The following is a 4,534-nucleotide window of genomic DNA, read 5'->3' on the forward strand; positions in this document are numbered from 1 at the left end:
TAGGTGTGTCCAAACTTTTGACTGGTACTGTACTTGCTTAATATTAGGAAAGTAAATATAGTAGGCCTAGCCTATAGAAAGCTGATGGGATCCTCCTCTTTTTAATAGAGGCCATCAAAACTATTGTTTTCTCACACAATTGCATAGCCTATATAAATGTTGCGCAACATGAGCTCATTGGCTCTTATGAAGCATTTGATTTGATTTTGGATTGTATTTGCATTGATGTCAGAGTGATTAGAGGGACAGTCGAGCACCGAGTACCAGGCCATTAGCGACTGGCAGTTAGCAAGTTTGGTAGCCAACTTATGATCATCACCGGCATCAGTGCGCAGTTTTGGAGAAGCCTTGTTACCGTGACTAAGCGGTCATGTGGAATTTGACTGCGGTCATGAACCATGACCGCCGGTGTGGCGTTAATACAGTCACCGTAACAGTCCAAGTCATGACTCATGACTGCCGGTGTGGCGGTTATACGGTCACCGCAACAGCCCTAGGACAGATAGAATATCACTGACAGACAAAAAGCATCTACAGGTAGCTGCCAAAATAAGGGAAACACTTTAGTAAATGAGGGATACAAAGTATATTGAAAGCAGGTGCTTCCACACAGGTGTGGTTCCTGAGTTAATTAAGCAATTATCATCCCATCATGCTTAGGGTCATGTATAAAAATGCCCAGTTGTCCATTATTTTGGCTACCAGGCTAGAAGAAGAAATCTCAGTGACTTTGAAAGAGGGGTCTCAAAGGATCATAGGGGGTTTAAAGGGTGTGTGTGTGTGTGTGTGTCAGTCACCAGATCTCAACCCAATTGAACACTTATGGGAGATTCTGGAGTGGCGCCTGAGACAGCGTTTTCCACCACCATCAACAAATCAACAAATTATGGAATTTCTTGTAAAATAAACTCAGGGCAGTGAGAGAAAAAGCTCATGAAAGCAATTGAACATGTTTAATTCACTCACAAACTTCATCTGAAAGTTTCAGTATTAATTATTTAAAATCCAAGAACATGTTTTAGAACAGTAATCTCAATAAGAAATATGCTAATATGATTGCCATTGCTAGCTAGATAGCTAGCTAAAACGGTTGCCTAGCAACACACATCTTAATTAGATTTGTAAGAAGATATTTGAGAAGTTCGTAAGAAAATCATTAAATCTGAAGATATTGTTGAGGAATTGCACTGACGAACTTCTTACATTTATTTATTTAGAAGCTTCTTAAGTTTTTGCAGATGAAGTGTTTTGTAAATCTGGGCCCAGATCCCAGAGGGACCTACTCCTCAGGGGCCTCACAGGGCAGAAATGAAAGATATGGGGTTATTGACACGGGGCCTGCCATATGGCCTTATATAAGGCAGATAGTCTTCTATTGGTCTCTCTCCCTCTCCTCCTCCCCATTTTACAGGGGCTTTAGGACGGTTTGATTTAGGTTTGTTTCTGGTTTGCCACCTCTTTTACAACAAGCCAGACCAGACTAACCAGACTAGACCAGCCCTGCCTACTAGTACTGTATCAGTGTGATGGATGGCCGGCCATTAGTTATTGCTTCCTTTGATGGACTCTCCCCTCCCAGTGCTCTCTCACCTCTCCACCCTTCATTCCAAGCCTTGGCCCCTGTCCTCCATCATTCTCTCTCTACCTCTTTCTCCCCAACTCCCTCACACTCCTGTTACTGTACCTTTTCCTCCCTATTTCCCCTCTCTCTCCTCTATCCTCCTGAACCTTCTCTCATCATCCATCTCTCACCTATCTCCCTCCTCATCCACCCTCTTCTCTCACCCGTCCCCTAGCCCCTGTCCTCTCACCCTCTCCCCAGTATCGCAATATTTTTTTTAAATGGCAAAAATTAAAACACGAAGCAGACCAAACTCTTTGGTCCTTTAAACAAATTATTTGATAAAATATTGAATTTGGCCTTTACTACTATAGCCCAGAGAAATGTTTTGAATAACACTTTAATAAATGGCAAAAAAGACAGTAAAAAAAATGTATCATAAGAAACAAGGTTTTGAGGTGTTTGTCCTATATCTAGGAGAAATAAGAAAGCTCAATAAATATATATATATACAGTACCAGTCAAAGTTTGGACACACCTACTCATTCAAGGGTTTTTCTTTATTTTTACTATTTTCTACATTGTAGAATAATAGTGAGGACATCAAAAATATGAAATAACACATGTGGAATCATGTAGTAACCAAAAAAGTGTAACATTTTATATTTGAGATTCTTCAAATAGCCACCCTTTGCCTTGATGACAGCTTTGCACACTCTTGGCATTCTCTCAACCAGCTTCACCTGGAATGTTTTTCCAACAGTCTTGAAGGAGTTCCCACATATGCTGAGCACTTGTTGGCTGCGTTTCCTTCACTCTGCCATCCGACTCATCCCAAACCATCTCAGTTGGGTTGAGGTCGGGGGATTGTGGAGGCCAGGTCATCTGATGCAGCACTCCATCACTCTCCTTCTTGGTAAAATAGCCCTTACACAGCCTGGAGGTGTGTTGGGTCATTGTCCTGTTGAAAAACAAATGATAGTCCCACTAAGCCCAAACCAAATTGGATGGCGTATCGCTGCAGTCGTCCAGGTCCTGAGGCAGCAAAGCATGATGTTTTTACTGTGGAATGTAGAGTTTGGTTTTCGCCAGGCATTACTGGAACCATGTCGTCCAAAAAGTTATACTTTTGAATAATCTGTCCATAGAACATTCTTCCAAGAGTATTGATGATCATCCAGGTGCTTTTTGGCAAACTTGAGTGAAATTACGTTCATACTTCCATTCATTTTTTTGTTGTTGACCGGTACCGGTTACCTTCAGACGAGTCCTGTGACACTTGTAGGAGTCGTAGAGCATAACGGAGAACACCATCGTGTTCCACGATGGGATCACATTAGTTTGTAGGCCAAACGGTTCAGACGCTACAAACAGAAGATGGAATGTCGACGGTACTAACTTCAGACGAGTCCCCTGACACTTGTGGGGCTCGTAGAGAAAAACCGAGCCCCTCTCCCCTCTAGCTTAAACTGACAGATTTTGATTGGGATTTTTTTATTATCTTACTTAGATTGACGCACCAGTACGTCAATTGACTCTAGGGGGTTATATAATATTGTGTGCTATAGCTTGGAAAATAAATCAATGTGACTCTGGATGACAACATAATGATGTTTGTTTCCAAAATTAGGGCTGTTTTTCTAAAGATGTTAAATCCGCTTTGTGTTTTGTTTCCTTGCCACGATACTAACGAGTGTCGCGATACTGGTATCGTCCCAGCCTCTCACCCCTCTCACCCATCCCCTAGCCTCTGTCCTCTCACCCCTTTCGCTGCTCTCACCCTTCCCCTAGCCCATGTCCTATCACCCTCCCACCCTTCCCCTAGCCTCTGTCCTCTCACCCCTCTCACCCTTCCCCTAGCCTCTGTCCTCTCACCCTCTCACCCTTCCCATAGCCTCTGTCCTCTCACCCCTCTCACCCTTCCCCTAGCCCCTGTCCCCTCACCCTCCCACCCTTCCCATAGCCCATGTCCTCTCACCCCTCTCACCCTTCCCCTAGCCCCTGTCCCCTCACCCTCTCACCCTTCCCCTAGTCCCTTCCCCTCACCCCTCTCACCCTTCCCCTAGCCCTTGTCGCCTCCCCGGGGCACATTCCTGTCTTTATACCCCTGCTCTGTGAGCCAGTGGTGCTCACACACAGTCCACACACCCTGAACAAAGGAGCTGCCGACACTTCGGGCTGGCGATCATAATCTTTGACCTCTGGTGTTCTTTCTGCTGGTTTACACCCCCCCCTCCCCAAATACATGGATGTTGTTTAACACACCCCCAAATACATGGATGTGTCTGGGTGGGGGATGGGGGTAAATGTAGGGTGATTGCACACACGATTGCACATGCAAGCACACACACACACACACACACACACACACACTAGGAGTAGGTGGTACACAGAAGCTGAGTTGAATGAACTCCTCTGACAGACAGCCTGTGGTGGTCAATATTGAGACACGACTGACAGCTCAATGAGGGGCTAATATTGAAAAGAAACTTGCAGCTGACTGACAGGTGTGGAATAGAACCAACTTAACTGATGGATCAGGGAAGTGGACTATGACACATTAGAGTGGGGTGGATTTAGCTGAGCTCCACTGTGATTGACAGCTGAGAGACCCCTGAGGGTGTAGGGATTGAACCATGTGATCAAGGACATAATATAGTCATAAAACATATCATCTGGCCTACTGCTTCTACTACACAATGAGACCTTAGTAGAAAACCTGACCTACTGCCTTCTACACAATGAGGCCTTAGTAGAAAACCTGACCTACTGCCTTCTACACAATGAGGCCTTATTAGAAAACCTGACCTACTGCCTTCTACACAATGAGGCCTTAGTAGAAAACCTGACCTACTGCCTTCTACACAATGAGGCCTTATTAGAAAACCTGACCTACTGCCTTCTACACAATGAGACCTTAGTAGAAAACCTGACCTACTGCCTTCTACACAATGAGGCCTTAGTAGAAAACCT

General features: G+C 44.6%; 1 pseudogene across 1 annotated transcript in view; it reads right to left on the bottom strand.

Moving 5' to 3' along the window:
* Positions 1-325, bottom strand: part of LOC311106780 (utrophin-like) — a 146,968-nt pseudogene extending 146,643 nt beyond the window's left edge. The window contains exon 1 of the transcript XR_014615865.1: positions 320-325. The product of XR_014615865.1 is annotated as an utrophin-like (transcript). The remainder of the gene's footprint in view (positions 1-319) is intronic.
* Between the last annotated feature and the right edge of the window lie 4,209 nt (positions 326-4,534).

The sequence above is a fragment of the Coregonus lavaretus genome, assembly GCF_964263955.1.
Source record: "Coregonus lavaretus genome assembly, chromosome: 31".
NCBI lineage: Eukaryota > Metazoa > Chordata > Actinopteri > Salmoniformes > Salmonidae > Coregonus > Coregonus lavaretus.